Here is a 19369-nt window from a genome sequence, read left to right on the forward strand (position 1 = left end):
ATACTTACGTGCCCTCACTGCGAGCCCGAGAGCCGCGACACACGTGACTCGCAACCAGGTGTCACTGTCACGTCACAGATCTCGCGGGACTGGAGTCACGTGACTGACACGTCACAGATCTCGCGAGACCGCGGCCATGTGACTACCTTCGGACACATTGATTGGTCCGGCCATCGGTTAAATACTGGCCATGGACCGGGAAGACGCTACCCCCAGACGAAGGCTCAGCTAGAGCCGAAACACGTGTCGGGGAGGCGGGCTTCCCGGGCGGTGGAGCATACCACACTTAATAGGTAAGCACTGGCAGCCTTACAGCCAAGTCCCTTGGCACCACATACTTCGGGCACTGTCCCTCTGGCTACCAGTCATTCATACCCTACATAGATAGGCATTAGCTCCACCTAGCCTGGAATGCTACCGCCCCTTCTTTGGTCTTTTTGTGTTTACCACCCTATACAATGCTGTAATCTGTGGATACCCTCCACTGTGAGGCCACATAATTTGTCTTCATGGTTTTTTGTCCTTCTTTTTAAAGTGTATTATACCCTGTATCATTAATAAAGGTTATGTCAATACTTTTATTCATAACTATGTGCATTAGTGTCTCTTCTTTCCCTTCTTGGTTGGAGGGTAAATTTGGTTATTAGCTGTAGGAGAGTAGTACATAGACTTAACCAGTCCGATAAATACGCTACCAAGCCCGAATCGCTCCAGAACATTCCAGAGATATCGCCACTCCACCCTGTCAAATGCCTTAACTGCATCTAAAGACAGGATGGATCCCCTACCCAGCTGGATGTCCGTAAATATCCTGTGGAGGTTAAAACCCGTCCCCCTCGAAGGCATAAACCCAGTTTGGTCCGGTTGTATAATGAGGGAAATCACCTTTTCCAACCGGACCGGAAGGATTTTGGCTAGAATTTTTACGTCTGTATTTAACAACGAGATGGGCCTGTACAAGCCCGTCTCGATTTCATTTTTCTCTTTTTTTTAGAATCAACACTATAGATGCCTCCGAGATGGAGGCGGATACGGCCCCCACCTTGCATATAGCGGCGAACACCTTTACCAGGATTGGGACTAAGACTTTAGAGTGTTTTTCATAGAAGTCAAAGGGCAGGCCATCTAAACCCGGAGCAGAGTCCCTGGACAGCTTATTAATGGTGTCATAAATTTCCACAGCAGTGATTGGGGTATTCAGCAGAGCCCTCTGTTCCTCAGACAGACTCGGGATTGATACCAAATCCAAATATTGATCTAGTTGAGTGTCCGTGAATTCTGCCTCGGATTGATATAGGAACTGGTAAAAAGACCTAAAGCTGTCTAGGATTTCCCCTTGATCTTGTACAAGGTTTCCGCCCAGATTAACAACTGTATGGATTCCCTTATTATTATTGCCCTTTTTTAGCATATTTGCCAGGAGCTTGCCTGGTTTGCCCCGCTCTGTATAGTGTTTTTGACCTGAGAATAGGATTTTATGTTGGGCCTTCTCCTCCATATATGAGTAATAAGCACACTTGGCTTCTATAAAACAGTCACTGTTTGACTCAGTGTGACAGGATGCCCATTCCTGCTGTCTGAGATCTAAGGCCTTCTTTAAATTTGTTTCCTTCTTCCTGAATTCCTTTTTTTTCCATTTTATTTCTGAGAAATCAGTCCCAGATCAGCCTCGGATCCCCACTTTTAGTATTATGATCTCAGTATTCCTGAATCAAACCATAAATCTTTTCCGCGCTGTCCAGGATCGAGAGCCAATGAGGGTTTAATTGGAAGAACCCCCCATTAACCAACCTTTGCCTTTTCTCCAATCTAAAGATATGGAGATAGGAGCATGATCTGAAACTAAGATGGATTCATACTTCATTTTTGAGATGTAACAAATAAAACCGTCATTGGCTAAACATAGATCGATCCTGGACAACGTGGAGTGGGTACGGCTAAAGCAGGAAAAGCTGGTTTGTCCTGATAGTTGATACGCCATACATCTTTGAACTGCCATGTATCACAAAATCCTGGGGTACCCCTACCTGGACAACCCCGAGGAATTCCCAGCTTACATCTATCCATAGCGGAGTCAAACACTGCATTAAAATCCCCCACTATCAATATCGGAATATCGCCCCTATCAGAGGCAAACTGAATTAAAGAATTCAAAACCTCGAAAGAGAAGGGGGGCGGGACATAGATAAATGCAAGAATACACGGGACTCTATATAAGCAACAAAATAGGAAGACAAATCGGCCTTTTTTGTCCGCCCACTGGGTAAGGATTTTAATGTCCACTTTATTATGGACCAACACAGAGACTCCCCTGGAGAATGCGGAACCACAAGAATGAAACGACAAAGAGGCCCATCTCCGATCCAATAGGTAAGTGGAATCCGGGGTGAGATGCGTCTCAACCAAAAAAATAATACCCGGGAGATGCCGAACCGTAATATCATTGACTATACAGCATTTGCGCCAGTTATTAAGCCCTCTTATATTCCAAAAAAAAATTCTGATTGACATATTCTAAAAAGAGAAAAAAAGAGAGAAAAGAAAAAGACAACTAATATACTCTCTTCCTCCTCCCTGCCCCCTGCTTCCCACCCTCCCCCACAAACCACCCTTCCATTAAAGACCACCCTTAACTTGGCTGGGTACAGTAATGAGAACTTCAAACCGGCTTCCTTCATACGTTGTTTTACATCCTTAAATTTTACTCATTTTGCTGTGTAGCTACCGAATAATCTGGAAATATAAAGATCTTAACCCCATTATAAGTAATATCTTGTCTAGAACGCGAAAATCTTATGACTTTATCTCGGTTCTGGGAGCAGAGAATTTTTGCCAGAATTACTCGAGGAGGGGCGCCGGCGATAGGAGGCTTGGTCGGGACTTGATGGGCCCTCTCCACCATGAACAGTGGGGAGAGACCATCTGCCCCCATAAGTTCCAAGAGCCAGGCTTGTATCCAAGCATCAAGAGAGTTATTCCCTAGGTCCTCTGGGAGACCGATGATCCGGGTGTTAGAGCGCCTAGAGCGGTCTTCCAGGTCAATCAGTTTATCCTTGAGAGATACCTGTGCCTAAGACAGTCCTCCCACGTCCTTCTTCAAGCTTTTAGTCTCTCGCTCCAGGGACCTAACTTGGGACACCACATTAGAGACTTTGTCCCTGATTTTAGATAAATCTTCCCAACCCCTCAACAGTAGCCCTTAACATGTATGGAAACATCTGCAATGTGTTCTTCACACATATTGTTCTTCACATACTATTGTGAAGAACACCGTTCTGCACCCGTGTCTTCGGATAAGTTAGCAGATGTACGGAAACATCTGCAATATGTTCTTTACTGTGTTCTTTCAATGTGTTCTTTCAGTGAAAACATCTGCAAACATCTGCAATGTGTTCTTCAGCGTTCTTTCAATGTGTTCAATGGGGTTCGTTATTCGATACAAGCACTAAAGCATCTGGAAAAGTTCGACTCGAGTAACGAGCACTCGATCATTTGAGTGTTTGCTCATCTCTATTTAATACTAAATGTTTAATATTTCAGTGAACGATAAAGAACCTAGGTCCAGATCTATTAATCTGGATGTGCCACTTTTATGTCGTACTTTGCACTAAAAAGAATGTCTTTGGGGCTTGCACATGTATTTAAGAAGTGTCTGTGGCACTTTTGTGTCGCGGCTGCAATGTGTCTGACAAGACAGAAAAAATGTGCACCTAAAGGGGCGTGTTAGTGCTTAGTTGGAGTTTGCGACATATTTAATACATACTCAACAGAATTGTGTTGAATGTACACCTAAAAAAGATGGTGCACACTTCCCGAGAAGTGCAGGGTGAGACAAACTGCTTTTTGCTTCACTATTGATAAATATGGGCCTTAGTGTTATTTAATGTGAAATCAATATTTAATTTAGAGGGAGTCAAGTGGGGAATGGAAATTTGAATATGAAAAATATAAATATATTTCTATATATTCTAATCCTTGGTCCCATGACAGCACAAAATTTAGAAAATCCAGTTGTCACACGGACAAAAAAAATGTTGCCTGGGGCTACAATTATAAAATATACAAGTTCCGAATTACATACAAAACTTAAGTATGTAATTCTTATATGTACTGCCTGTACATATATATTGTCACGGGTGCTCCCACGACCCATATCTCTGGTCGCGGGCTCACTTTGCCCCTCTGTGTTCTCAAGTATGGCACTCGAGCTGCTTATCTCTCCCCCACTCCCTGCTGGCTTCAGAAAATTAAAAGGGCCAGCGCACCATTACTTGGCGCTGGCCATTTTCCAGAATTCTTTATAAACCTGCCTCTCCCTGAACTTTGTGCCTCATAGCCTTAGAGAAAGCTTTCCTGATGCCCTGTGCGATTATCCTGATTTCCCATTGTGACCTTGATTCTGTACTTCGTCTTGGCCGCCACCGTGGACAAAGTTGCGCCTGTCGAATGACCTGGTGGTACCATGCCGCAGCAAGTCCAACCCGATTTGCAGCGGGCTCTGGTAAAAACCGGTGCCACTTCAGTCCCAGGTGTCGGCTTACGCCATCGTCTGCGGTGGTCCAGAGAATCTACTACCACTGATCCTGATATATATACAGCTAACAAAACCTAACTGTAGCCAATGGGCTAGGGACAGATAAGAAGAGAAAGATGCTTCAACATTTACAACATGGAGTAAAGAGAAACAAAAGGATTTATTTGTATATGAAGTGAAAACACATTTATTAAATGCCATCACCCATATGTTTCTGCATTATTATCAGATGTTTCGATATCTGTGTGTAAATCCTATCCTTGGGCTGCTCGGGTAATATTAGAAACATTTTGCTTTTATAAGAGATAATGTCCATAAATATTTACTGAAATAAAAAGCTGTCAGAATAAAATGGATGTCAGGAATGTATTTTCTGCCACATGTGTGGTTAGGAAATTTCCAGCGTTACTTAGAGGCCAGAACTAAGCAAACATTAAATTGCCGACCATCCTAGCTGCTAAATGTCTCTCCTGCTAAACATCATTTCATAATATTAACACTATTTAGGTAACATGCTGTAGATGTGTAAGCAACATGTGGCTCTCCAGCTGGTTTTGAACTGTAACCACCGTTGTTTTTGGCTGGTTGCCACATTGGTGTTTGGCAGAAATGAAAAGATGGCACTCAGATGTAACCCATTACACTCCAGACTGAATATTGGGTATTGCGTACCCATGCTCTATAAGCATACCCTTATTTGGGGTTTTCGAATGCCATATCGTAATAAACGTCCTACTTGCACATGTCCTGTTCAGATAGCATAATATATGTATATATATATATATATATATATATATATATTTCATGACAGTGTCAAACTTCATGCGGTCATATCTCCTTAACCATGCCATTATTTAAGAGGGGAGGAGAGAATAATCTCCGCTTTAATATAATATCAAGACTGTGTTTTTAGGTGACACAGACACATTCAGACACCGATGACCCACAGTCAGGAAGGGATTTAGGGGCATGTATCTCTAATATTATAAAATGTATGCATGTATTAATGTTTATTGAACGATTTTTAGGGCATCAGTTTGGGAAATGTGAAAAATTACATTTTATTTTTTAAACAAATAAAACTTTTAGTCACTAAATGGAGCTTCATTTTTTTAAGATGTCATAATTGGGTAGCAGTAAGACTCCTGCTCTTGTTCTCCTGAAAGCAGAACATATTGTACATGGTTCTGTGCTTGTTTGGACGGTGCAGATCAGTACAGAAGCCTATAACAATGCAGACAATGCTAGGTATGAGACAATGGATCGCTGGACTCAGGCTCCCCTATCTTGATGTCATCATAGGTCCTGTTCACTGCTTCAGCATATGAAAGAGGGTCTGTTCCAGTCCCTACTGCCCTATGATCTGTGTTCTGTGTGCATTGACACAGGTAACAGCTGAAGCTTCCTGTAGTGGCTGACAGTAGAAAAATATTATTCTATCACGTTCCGTTTTTTTGCAACTATGTAATGCAATAAAAAAATTACAGAAAAAAAACCTATAAATAAACCATTCACATTAATAAAAATGCCACTATTAATTTAATACAAATGAGTTATTAAAAATAAATTAACACATAAAAATATAGATGAATAAATAAAGTATATTGAATACTGTACACTATGCATTTTTTAGTTCAGATAAGGAACAGCTTATTACAAGTAGCATGTTTTTGCTGGCTACAAGTCAAAGTAGTGGATGATGCTACATCTCAGCATGCATATGTAAACAAGCAGTATAGGCACTTGTTCTCCGGGAGGAAGGGTGTGGTGGTGGCAGCTGTGTATTGTTGTAGTATGATGTTATTATTCCGCTAGAGGCCAGAGGAGCTCATCTTATGAATGAGCTTCACATCTCATGCAGGGCTGTTGCCTTATAGTGTTTACATAGTGAGTAGACCAGATAAAGGATAAGATGGAAGCAGGTGAAATATTACTATACACAATGTACAATATTGGAAAGTGTGTACTAAATGTCCCAATGCCTACTAACACTGAGAGATTGAAGTAATGCAGGGAGGAAACGGTAATTATCAAGTTGGAATCTCCTCTTATGTCATTGGTTTCTATTAGTCTCATTTGTACAGTTCCCCAAGTGTCACCGGAATAACGGAATAAGGAAAGATGAAGACATAGTAGGCAGATGTTTTGCTCAGCTGCTTTTAGGTGAGAAAATTAAAGTACAGAAAAAAAAACTACAGAAAACATTACTCTAAATGTAATAAATACTTCCTGTCATTAGTTAAATAACACGCTACAACATGTGGGATCCTAGTCATTTTCTAAAATCTATGATTTATCTGAGGTAACATTCAATATTCAAAGAATTTTTTCTAAAAAATTATAAATATAATTAGCACTGTGTAGTTGAATTTGAGTCAGTGGCTTTTGGTACACTATAATAGTATACCATTTTCAGCAGCCCCCTGTCTAAAATGTCCCCTTAGCTGCAGCTGCCCCCTTTTCTGCCACTTTTTCTGTCTATATAAGATGGGGGCTACAGAAAAGGGGATATTATAATACTCCTTTTTCTATAGCTCCCCCATACACCTATAATTTCCCCATTTTGGCCTTTGACCTTTTCACTATGATGAAAAAAAAAGTATACGTACTGTACCTAATTTTACCACAAACAAACTGGGAAAGCATATTGACTGGAGTATAAACCTAGGATGGGAAATATAGCCGCTATTTTTTAATAAAATGTCCAGCAGCCTCCCCCACTATATGTACACAGCAAACCCCCCCTTTACTAAAATGTCCACAGCAGAGACCCCTCATTAATAAAATGTCCACAGCAGAGGCTCCCCCATTAAAGGCATATCCACAGCTGATCCCACCTTTAAAGAAATGTCCACAGCAGAGCCCCCCTTGAATTTAATATATCTTTTGGTTAAAATTGCAATATATTGGATCATGCAACCGGACAAAAAACCCAAGCACATCATTATACCTGCAACAGAACGGCTGAAAAATCCAGTCCCTACCTTAACCTGATTATAATGCTATGTGGTTCCGGAAGACAGCTGTTCAGAATGCATGTCCACAAACCTATACCTATATACTGAAGAGTGGGCCACAATTCCTCCAAAATGATTTGAGAGATCTGTTATGGTCAAACTGAAAATTATAACTTAATGCTACTAAAGTTAATGCTACTAAAGGCGTTTCTAAATCTGACTCATTTCTGGCAAATACGATTCTCCATTCATTTTCACTCTGGAGGAGATTTATCATAGGCAAATGGGTGATATTTCACATAAAAGAGGCAATTCTACAAAGGACATTTCATACCCTACTTAAGATTTTTAATGGGGTAAAATCTATGGAGTCCCTTTAATGACCCCTTTTCACACATGTCATTTTGGCTTGTCTTGAGATCCAAGAACTTTGACTTGAAACATTGGTTGGGTAAAAATTAAAGGTTTATTTTTAAGTGCTTTTATAAAAAAAAGCTACAAAGTAAATTGTCTTTAGTATTTGTATGGGTTAATAACTAGTATATCTGAATATATACACTTGTAGGCACTTGTTGCAGAGTATAGCATTCCAATAGTGCTCCAAAAGTGTTATTTAAAAGACTATCATGTAATTGATTCCACATGTCTTACCGGCTGTCTGCAATCAAATTGGTATTTAAAATTATTAAAGATGTGTATTGTCCAAGCAAGAAAGTATGATAACTACTTGTACAATTATGTACTTGACTTCTAAACTGCTATTGCGCTAGTAAGCTTTTCCAGAACCACCTCATGGCTACATTACACCAGACTGCTCCAAACAGCTGGGCGTACAATACGGCCGCTTGTATGCTGAACAATGCATTGTTTTTCAGCTATACAGTTCGGATCTTCCAAATGAATGTTTTCCTGAAAAGGTAATAGTAACATAATTTACTAGATTTGTATGGTTGAATTCTTTTTTTTTTTTATAATTGTATTTTTATTGTCGTTTTTCCAAATAAATTTAACATCAAAGCTAATAGGTGCATATTTTACAATAAAGTATTTCAAATAACAGTACAACCGAAAGACAAGTTGTGTTTCAATATACAGTAACAGCCTATATCATCCATTTGTGTATCAGGACACTAGGCCTGACCATACAGTGTTTCCTTGTGTTTACACACTTGCTCAGTATGGCCTCAGTCTTACGCCTAATCGGTTGAGGTGGGTTTGGGGGGGAGGGGGATATCAACAAAGGACAGTCATACGCACTCACCACGACAGGTAACAATTGGGTAAAAACAAAAGGGGAGGACCACATCACTCTTCACCTCCCGCTCGCTCCTCCAACCAGTATCGGTCCCACCGTTCCCAGGTCTTGTCAAATAGTGGGATACGATTGTTCAAAGAGGCAGTCAGATACTCCATACTACGTGTTTCCCTCACTCTAGAGAGGAGGTCCATTCGGGAGGGGGGGGCCTGTCTTTTCCAGAATTGTGCTATCAAGCACCTTGCCGCTGTAAGTATGTGCAGACTCAATTTCGTAACCGTCTTAGCCATGGGTTGGGGGGAGACGTTCAGCAGGTAGTACAGTGGGGAGAGTGGAATGTCTACTGCTACGACCTCCTTGAGGAGAGACTTGACCTCCTGCCAAAAGGGCTGCAACAATGGGCATGTCCAATAGATGTGCTGAAGAGAGCCCCCAGTCGAGCCACATCGCCAGCATGTATCCGGCGTATCGGGAAAGAGCCTGTGTAGCACGGATGGGGTATGATACCATTGCAACATCAATTTATACTGATTCTCCTTGTGTGTAGCACACAAGGAGGTCTTAGCCGCTCTGTTCCAGATTAGTTGCCATGTATCCTGAGAAATTGGGCTCCCCACTATGCTCTCCCATTTGGCCATGTATGGGTGCGTCATAGGTTCATCTGCTTTCGGGTGTAGTAGGATCATGTAAATGTCGGATATGAGACCCGAAGTGTGGGTGGCGGTTTTGCAGATGTGTTCAAATGTAGTGGGTGCCGAAACCGTTTCAGTGCTGTTCAAAGCCTGTAGAAGGTGCCTAATTCGTATGTAATGAAAATTTGCAGCGTGCGGGAGATGGAATTTATCCTGCAAAGCTGCAAAAGGCAAAATCTTCCTGTCTCGATAGTCCACAATGTCTGCAAACCTAAACAACCCCTTCTCGTGCCAAGGTTTAGTTTCCTGCCCGACTCCTGCCTGTTGCATAAGGGGGGTGTGTAAGAAAGATTGCATGGGAGAGCATTTAGAAACCAATGGGAATCTAGCCAGACAAGCTCTCCACAGTTTAATCGTGAAAGAGATGGGGCCTAGTTGGGAGTCAGGCAGCGCAGGTGCTTCTTTGGGCCAGAGGTAAGAATTGGGATGGAAAGGGGCCAACCACAGTTTCTCTATCTCCATCCATTTGGAGAATGCCAGCAAGGTGGACCATGCTGGAATGCGCCGCAGATGTGTTGCCCAGTAGTATCTGGTGATATCCGGTACCGATAGGCCCCCCTTAGACTTGTGAGCGACTAGGACAGTCCTGGAGATTCTATGTCTTTTTTTTGCCCAAATAAAGTGCACTATGGATGCTTGCAGGGCCCTCAGAACGCCCAGCGGGACAGGGACTGGCAGGGTTTCAAAAAGATAAAGCAGCTTGGGTAGGATGGTCATTTTGACCGCCGCTATTCTACCAAAAAGGGAGAGGGGGAGGCTATTCCAATTGTCAAGTAGAGTCCTTATTTCCCGAAAACTACTGGGGAAGTTCTGCGCATAAAGCGTATTATAAGAGGGGGTCAGTAGTATCCCCAGATACTTTATAGCATCTGCTTTCCAGTTATATCTAAACGCGGCCTTCAGTTGATCTACCAGGGGTTGGTCAAGGTTAAGGGGCAAGGCCTCCGTTTTTGAGGTATTTACTTTATAGCCGGAAAGGCGGCCATACTGCTGCAACCGTGCCTGTAAGTTGGGTAGAGAGATTAAAGGTTGAGTTATCGTTAGTAGGATATCATCCGCAAATAAAGACAGTTTGAATTCCTTGTCTCTGACCATAATACCATGGATATTAGGGTCTTGTCGGATGATGGATGCCAAAGGCTCAATACAAAGTATGAACAGGAGAGGAGAAAGTGGACAACCTTGTCGGGTGCCGTTCCTTATCTGCAGAGGTGGGGAGGACGCATGTGGGAGCTTAATTTCAGCTGTGGGGTTTGAATATAGTCCCCTCAAGGCCTGCAGGAAGGGACCCCTTATTCCCACGTGCTCAAGTACTTGGAACATGAAGGGCCAACTAAGGCGATCAAACGCCTTCTCAGCGTCTAGGCTAAGGATCAGAGCTTGGTCTTTTTGTTTATTGACCACATCTATGAGGTCAATTGTTCTCCTCGTGTTGTCACCACCTTGCCGTCCCGGTACAAAGCCTACCTGATCTTTATGGATTACTTGAGGGATCCACTGTATCAAACGATTGGCCAGCAGTTTTGTAAAAATTTTTAAATCTGCGTTCAGTAATGCAATCGGCCTATAGTTGGCGCAGTCAGTTGCATCTCTCCCGGGTTTGGGAATAAGAGTAATGTAAGAATGAGTAAAGGTTGTAGGCATAGGTGCGCCTTGCAGGAATGCATTAAACACTTTCGTCATATGTGGCAGCAACACAGGGGAGAAGGTTTGATAATAAAGATACGTAAGTCCATCTGGACCTGGGGATTTTCCATTGGGCATTCCCTTAATGACCTCCTCAATCTCTTCCGATGTGAACTCTGAACCGAGTGTCTCTATAGCCTCCGAGGGGATTCCAGGAATGGAGCAAGAATTCAAAAAATCTACTAGCGATTTTTTCCTAAGGGTCTCGTCCCGGGGCAGGGTATTTGGTAGGGAGTATAATTTTGAGTAAAATTCTTGGAAGCAAGAGGCGATCGCTCTCGGGTCATGTAGTAAATTCCCCCCAGAATCCCGTATAATATGGGGGGTTTGGTGTTCCCTCTTCTCCCTTAGTTGTTTTGCCAGAAGAGAGTGATGTTTGTTTGCTTGCTCGTAGTATCTTTGTCTAGTGAACACCAACAATTTCTCTACTGCTTGCGTCTGGACCTCTCGCAGCTGTTCCCTAACCTCAATTAACTGTTGGAGTCTCCTCCTAGTCGGATTAGCTAACAAGGCTGCCTCCTGTTTGGCTATCTGTTTTCTTAACTCCTTTTCTAGATGGGCCCTATTTCTTTTTAGTCTAGCTCCCTGTTCTATACAATGACCGCGGAAAACCGCTTTGTGTGCCTCCCACATTATAGGGACAGAAGGGATGGAATCCTCATTAAACTGGAAATATTCCCTCAGTGCTCCAGTCAACTCCTCCTGAATCAGAGTTTTTTTAAGAAGGGATTCATTGAGGCGCCAGTGACATACCCTAGTTGTAGATAGGCCTTCATTAAGTCGTAATAAAACTGGTGCGTGATCTGACCACGATATGTCTCCCACCTCTGCAGTATGCATCATTCGCAGGAATTGTATATCTCCAAACCAGTAGTCTATACGGGTATGGGTGCCATGTGGGGCAGAATAAAAGGTAAAAGAACGGTCCCCTGGGTTGCCCACTCTCCATAAGTCAAACAGAGCAAATCTCCTGATGACTCTGCGAAAAGCCGCTGAGGTAGTGCTTTGCGATCTATTGGCAGGGGAGAGGTTGACTGCCAGCCGGTCCATGTTTTCTGAGAAAATAACGTTAAAGTCCCCTCCTATCAGTAAAGGTGCCGCTGGGAGTTTAGCTATTTTATTCAGGACTTTGGTGATGAAACGGACCTGCGATGAGTTGGGGGCATATATATTGCATAAGAGCACCGGCGAGCCGAACATTTTACCCTGCACAATAATGAAGCGACCCATGGGATCTGATGTCACAATGTCAGGTACTATGGGACATGAGGCTGAAAATAGGATCGCCACTCCCGCTTTTTTATTCTCGGTGGACGCCATATAGGATACTGGGTAAAGATGCTTAGCAAAGTTAAAATTCCCCGTCGTATCATAGTGCGTCTCCTGCAAGAACACTACATCTGCCCTACTTCTCTTAAGCTCGTTGAGTGTAAGTCGGCGTTTCCGGGCCGAGTTGAGCCCTTTTACATTTAGTGTCAATAGCTGGACCATGATGGATGAGCCAGGCAAAGTTCCCGACCAAGGTGTCCGGTACGCCTCTATGTAATATGCAGTAAAACTGGTCCTAGGGGGGGGAGGGGGTTACACGAGTTATGTGTAGCTTACACAATAAGACTCTGGTATGGGAGTGGAGGAGAGTACCCGTGTGTGTAGGCCTAATATGTCAGTAGGGGGGGGAAGACACGGGGGTTCGACAATGGGGGGACAAAACTTACACACCACAAGACAAACAATTAAAACAAATAAGAAACAAGTCAAAAAGTAATAAGGAAGTAATAAAAAAAAAAACCAAGGATAAACTCCTAGTTGTATAACCAAGGGGAGGAGAAACCTCCTGACCCTGGTGTAGGTCTACTCAGCCGGTCAGCCGGAAGTATAGTCGGCTGGTCTGGAATCACCACCTCCCGTATAAACCCTTGGTCAGGGCCAGAGGGTGAGATCCAGCAGAGACCCACCAGTTAGGGGATAACGTGGCAATGGAACCCTTTTGAAGGGGGGAAATACTTCAATTATAATATCACACAAAATTTGAAAATGTAAAAAATACTACTATCTATCCAGAGATTAACCCCGGTGCCTAAATGCACATTACTACCTATATAACTAAGGAGGGGATAGATACCCCTAATATATGCAAACATAGGGTAACATAAGCAAACATAAGCTAACATAGGACCCTCATCAGACCCTCAGATGCAAGAACCACAAAGGATATGTATTCAGCGAGCATTCTCTTCTATTCATAAGAGTCCTGAGACAGGGCTCTGGTTCGTGGTCGTCTTCTCTTTTGTTGCGGTTGGTTCTTGTTTTGCGATTGGCGCAGTTGAGGGGGGAGACTCCCCCAATCTTCCAATCGTGGGGTCGGGATGTTCCAGATGGCGCAGAATTCCTGCAGTTCCTCCATTACTGAAAGCGTTGCCGTTATTCCATCTTTGGTGGCAGACAGGGCAAAGGGGAAATTCCAACGATAGGATATGTCGTTCTCGCGCAGGATATCTAGTAATGGTCGTAAGATCCGCCTCTTTTGAAGGGTGATCCCCGAAAGATCCTGGTAGAGCTGTATAGCATCCCCATTGAAGACCAAGTTCTTCTTCTTTCTCGCCGCCAGCATGAGACGTTCCTTTACCTCAAAGTCGTGCACACAACAAATGATGTCTCTCGGATTCGCCCCCGCCACTTTAGGCCTCAATGCTCTATGAGCTCTGTCGAGCTTCACCTGTGTGTCCGGTTCTCCTAATAATGTTGAAAAGAGAGCTTGTAGCGTATTCCGAACATCCTCTTTACCCTCCACTTCCGATAGACCCCGCACCCGAATATTGTTGCGCCTGCCTCTGTTGTCGAGATCCTCCAGGTGCCTGGCCATGTCCTGCATTGCGACAGAGTGAGAATGGACTGCATGTTGCGTCTGCGTAATCTGGCGCCTTGAGTCTACTTGTTCAGCTTCTAAGTTATCAATCTTTTGTGTCATACCCTGAATATCACGCCGTATCTCCGAAATTTCAGACTTGAATGCCTCTTTGACTTCGGCAATTAAAGATTTAAAGTCCTCTTTAGTAGGCAGATTCTGGAGGTGAGCGTGCCAGGGTGGTTCTGATGTCGATGGTCTCTTATCTGGCATAGTGTCCCTACTATATTGCTCAGGTGAAGACGCCCACTCTGGAGAAGGTGCAGCATAGCGGGCGAGAGTGGGGGTAGCACCTAACTCGTCTTCCATCCCTTGTGTTCTGGGGACATATGGGAAACCGGGGATGAATTCTCCTGGTAGCGGTAAGTGGGGGGATCTTAGCAGGGGATCCCCAGAGGATCTTCTAACCCCGTCCTCTTCCTCTCCGCCTGGCAACCTCTGGCTGCAGTTGTGATCTGGGGACTGTGCTGGAGGTGAAACAGTACCTTTAGGTTGAGGGGGGTCCCCCCTTCCATTGTGGCGCTGGCATGCGCCCAAATCACGCTGCTGCGGGCTCTCTGCTGTTTTCTGGCGCTGCTGCGCCTCAGGGGAGCCGCGCTGCCCTGCTGGCTGGGCGCCAAGATGTCGGCTCGGCGCATTCCGGGAAGCTTCCTCGGGCGCGCTGCGGCCCTTATGTGCGGGCGGTGGAGCGGAGGACACCGCCGCTCCGCGCTTATTTGCCGTCGGCTTCGGAGGCATATTGGTCGGTTCCTCCGGGTGCTGGTCCGCGGCGTGTGTGGTGCCGGACCTCCGCCTGACACGTGGTCCTGCTCCGGAGCTGTCTGCGGCGCGCAAAAGGAACCGGGTGAGCGGTGTTTCACCCACTTTTTTTCCTTTTTGTGGTCCTGGTGGCTTCTTTCCCCTTCTGGGGGTCCTTTTGGGCTTAGTGGCCAGGGTAGAACCCCTCCTTTGGGGTTATATCGGCACCGGGGCTGCAGAGCTCTTTTAATGTGCGGCCATCTCGGTCAGGCTCCAGCCACGCCCCCCTGTATGGTTGAATTCTAAGCATCATCTGTGACCATATGTATCAATTTATACAACAATTTAATGCTTCCAAAATACCCTTTTTAGGCATTGTTTTGTGTTTAGGGGAAAGTGTCTGATTCTTCTTTAGTAAAATTGGGATACAAGGTGGTATGGGCCAATAATGGTATTAGAAATTGCTATCTGTTAAAATGTTTTTATTTTGTTTCTCGATGAAACGGTTTATAGAGAAACGGAAATAGTATTCATTTTTAGAGAAACGGAAATAGTATTCATTTTATAGAGAAACGGAAATAGTATTCATTTTAATTAAACAAATTTTATAAGCTCAAAGATTGCACTGGCTGGCTCATGGCACCTGCACATTCATGCACAGATTGGTGAAAACTGCCATGTTTTTGAGGTCTAAGCCCCTTCATGTAGAAACCAGAACCAGATGCCAGGGAGCCAATTTCTATTTAGTTCAGGTATTTTGTCTTCCCACTAAAGGAAGCTGCCAGTAGAGCAGTGATACGTGTATGGACTGCTACCTATCCCTCCTCTTCCCCCTTCCTTACCCTCCATTGCTCCAACTTTATAACAGTATGCACTAGGATATATTATGTAGATGTTTACCTGTGATTTATTTATTTACCTACACTGTTGGCAATATTGTATATACCTTTTGTAGGGGGAGGTGGTATCTGCGTCCATATTGGTTTTGAACCACATTTTTGGTGGCATTATTTGTATGCCTATTTCTATTTTCTTTTTAATATATTTGTATGTTGGTATGTTTTTTTTTTTTTTGCAATAAAGTTTGTATATTTTTGTAGCTCGCACATTGTCTTTTTCATTTTGATTTTCTGTATATGACAAAGAATAGGACTTGAGATTACTTTATTTAATTACTATGTGGTGCTGTCAGGATCAGTCATAGTGGATCCTTTGTACCACTGCAGACAAAGACCTAAGATGACACTTGGGAGTGGAATCTAAGTGGCATCTGGTTTTTTACCAGAGCTTACCACAAAGTGGGTTGGACTTGCTGTGGCAAGGCGCAGCTTTATCTGTGGTGGCGGCCAAGGTGAAGTACAGAATCGTGAGACAGTGTCGTGGCTGGGGACAAGCAGGTCAGGACAGGCGGCACAGGATAGGAGCAAGGCAAAAGGTCAAGGCAGGCAGTGAAGGAGCAGAGTCGGGAACGAAACCGGGGTCACAATAGAAATTCAGCAAACAGTCGCAAGGCATAGGGAGTAAGCTTTCTCTTAGGCTATGAGGCACAAAGACCCAGCAGGGAACACAGGAAGGGGCAGGAGTTTATGAGGGCAGGCGGCCGGCCAGTGGCAGTTATCGGAACACTGGCCCTGTAAATCTTACAGAGCTGGCGTGTGCTTGTCCTAGAAGATGGGAGCTTGGGTGCCAGACCACCACTGGAGCCAGGAAAGGTGAGTGAGCATGCAGGCTGGCTCCAGGGGCACAGGAAGGCACATGGGTGCATTTGGGACCTGGGATATTGATCGCAGGGTCACCATGCCCTTTTTTAGGTAAAATTTTTCATTGAGCTTTTGGAGCATTTGTGGGCACTAAATCTGAATCTTTTCTGATATGTCTTGTTCCAACCACAATACAAAGTGACCACCGACCTGTCAAGTCGTATGAAGTGTAGACCAAATTTATTAAGACTAGTGTTTTTAATAGAAGCAATCTCCATGAGGTCAGACCAGTTTAGACCAGGTCTATCCTGGAGGAGGATCCAGCTATAGGATCTACTGGGTTTTCTGCAGAGATTATAGTAAATGCAGCGGGCCAGACAAGGGCGTTCACGCTCTGCCCCCCAGGTCCTTGTTTGTCCAAATGGGATTTTTATATGTCTTCTCTGTCAGAAAAACATCACAGAAGACATAGGGGCTCATTTACTAAGGGTCCGCAGAGCACATTTTCGACGGGTTTCCCTATGATTTCCGATTAGCGCCGCATTTAACCGGGGTTTTTTGGCGCACGCAATCGGATTATGGCGCATCAGTGCCAACTTTCACGCGACACAAATCGAGGGACGAGCCGTCGAACAATCCGACGGATTCGGACAACACACAGGATTTAACATCGAAAATTGTGTCGCAAGACACGCACTTACAAGCACCCGGAAGAAGAAGGTGAACCCCAGCGGACCTCAGCAGGGGAAGCGACAGATGCAGGATCTTGGGCGCACGATGTTGGCGAATCGCGCCGGACTTCATCTTCGTCCGGATCGGGCATTGTGACAGGACTGGTTAAGTAAATGTGCCCCATAGTGTTAATGCTTGTGTACAGAATAATTGTATATATGTGCAAGATCCTCCACATTTCTCTTCCAAAATATCAGGATTCTGTGATATCTTCTTCTACTAATAGTTTATTGTCTTTCGAGTATGGACTGTAGGTTGCTCCTATTTATTGGATGTGATCATATTATGGGTTATAAGGCTTTGTACAATATAGCTTTTGTAACTATAATAATAATCTTTATTTAAATAGCAACATGATATTCCATAGCGCTTTACATATGATAGGGGAAATATACTAATAAAATAAAACATGACGGACCACAAACCTTCATCTGTAACAAAAGGAGTGAGGGTCCTGCTTGCAAGATCTTACAATCTATGAGGATGAAGGGGGGACAGAAGAGGTAAAAAGCTTGTATAATGCTCCAGTGATTCTTTATAAGGCAAAAGAACAATATAATATAATTAATAGAGTTGCTGCTGCTTGAACCAGCCATCAGTCGTGTCATAGGAATGGGTGGCCCTGGGCAGGTGCACCCATGTTCCTCCTGGTGCCTCCGGTTCCTCCCTGCAAGGTAACTCACCTCTCTCAGCTCCAGCGGCGTGCTCTGCGGCTCCTGCGTGCCCCGGCTCGCTAAGATTTAAAGGGCCATCGTGCCGGTAATCGGCACTGGCCAGCCGCCTTCCCTGATAAATTTCCAGCCCCTTCCTGTGCCCCTGCTGGATCTTTGTACTCCTATTCCTAAGAGAAAGCTTTGTTCCATGCCCTTTGCGATTATCCTGATTTCCCGTTGTGACCTCGATTCCGTTCCTGACTAGGCTCCTCTGCTGCCTGCCTTGACCTATTGCTACGCCCTCAACTCCGTTCCCTTGCATCCTGTCCTGACCTCCTGCCTGTCCCTGACTACGATTCTGCCTAACATTTTTGTACCTCACCTTGGCTGCCACCGTGGACAAAGTCGCACCTGTGGAATGACCAGGTGGTATAATGCTACAGCAAGTCCAACCTGTTGCGGCGGGCTCTGGTGAAAACCGGGTGCCACTTAGATTCCAGTCCCAGGTGTTGGCTTACGTCATCATCCACATTGGTCCAGTGGATCCACTACCCCAAGAGCCTGACAAGCCCCTATCTTATATACAAAGTTCAAGGTCAATAGAACTGCAGCAAAGCCTGAAGCATGGTGTCTGGAGGTTGCTGGATAGCAGATGGGAGGAGAACAAGACAAGCCTGGCAGCTGCATTAAGAGTAGATAGGAGAGGAGAGCGTTCAGTGAGTGGAAGACCAATTAGTAGGTGTGCTATGTGTCTTATATGATAAGCTTTTCATAATTAATTGCCATGCAATAACTACTGTGAGCTGTTGGGTCGATGCAATTGAAGGAGTATTTAATAAATTTTTTGCTCACTTTTATATTTAATTTTTAATAACACTGTAATATTTTTTTTTTTTTTTACTATGGAAGTGCCTTTGTCCTTTACCTTTGTTCATCTATTTTTCTTTCCTTTTTATGTAAAAAGTCACATTACTTTTGTTCATTTTGCATTAACATTTGGGCCAAATTATTTGCTAATTATTTGATATTAATTCTAGCACAGACTGTAGATATTACGTACGTCACTTCTATCAAACGTTTAGAGCAAAAATGAAATATTTTTCAAGGTAAATCAGTTTATTCTGGCTCTAGCAGCCTAAACGAAAGTAGTTTAAAGAGAGAGGTTGCTTAAAAAGTAAAAATTTAACAACATCTGCCTTCCAATTAAATGTTTGAAATGCAAGTTGTTTTTGTAATATAAAAGAGAGGCCTTTCACTATAACAGGGCTTATTCTTGATTGCATCAACAGTATTCATGACTTCAGGGAATGGGCTCTATCATGGGGGTTCTTACTAACAACGTTGTTTTATGCCTTGGTATGACTGTAAAACATATTTTGCAGAAACCACAGCAGCTTTCGTTCTGTTATAGCTTTGCTGTCTCGGGTGCTTTACAAAGGTGCACTCTGTTTATCATGCAGCATTACTTAGGCCGCAGAAACAACACATTCAGTATTTTGTTGAATTGAAGCAAATAT

The 19369-nt window shown here is 43.8% G+C and overlaps 1 protein-coding gene across 2 annotated transcripts in view; it reads left to right on the forward strand.

Moving 5' to 3' along the window:
- SUGCT (succinyl-CoA:glutarate-CoA transferase) overlaps nt 1-19369 on the forward strand; it is a 570063-nt gene that overhangs the window by 549467 nt on the left and 1227 nt on the right. The window lies entirely within an intron of this gene.

The sequence above is a fragment of the Engystomops pustulosus genome, chromosome 5 (genome assembly GCF_040894005.1).
Source record: "Engystomops pustulosus chromosome 5, aEngPut4.maternal, whole genome shotgun sequence".
In the NCBI taxonomy this organism is placed as follows: Eukaryota; Metazoa; Chordata; class Amphibia; order Anura; family Leptodactylidae; genus Engystomops; species Engystomops pustulosus.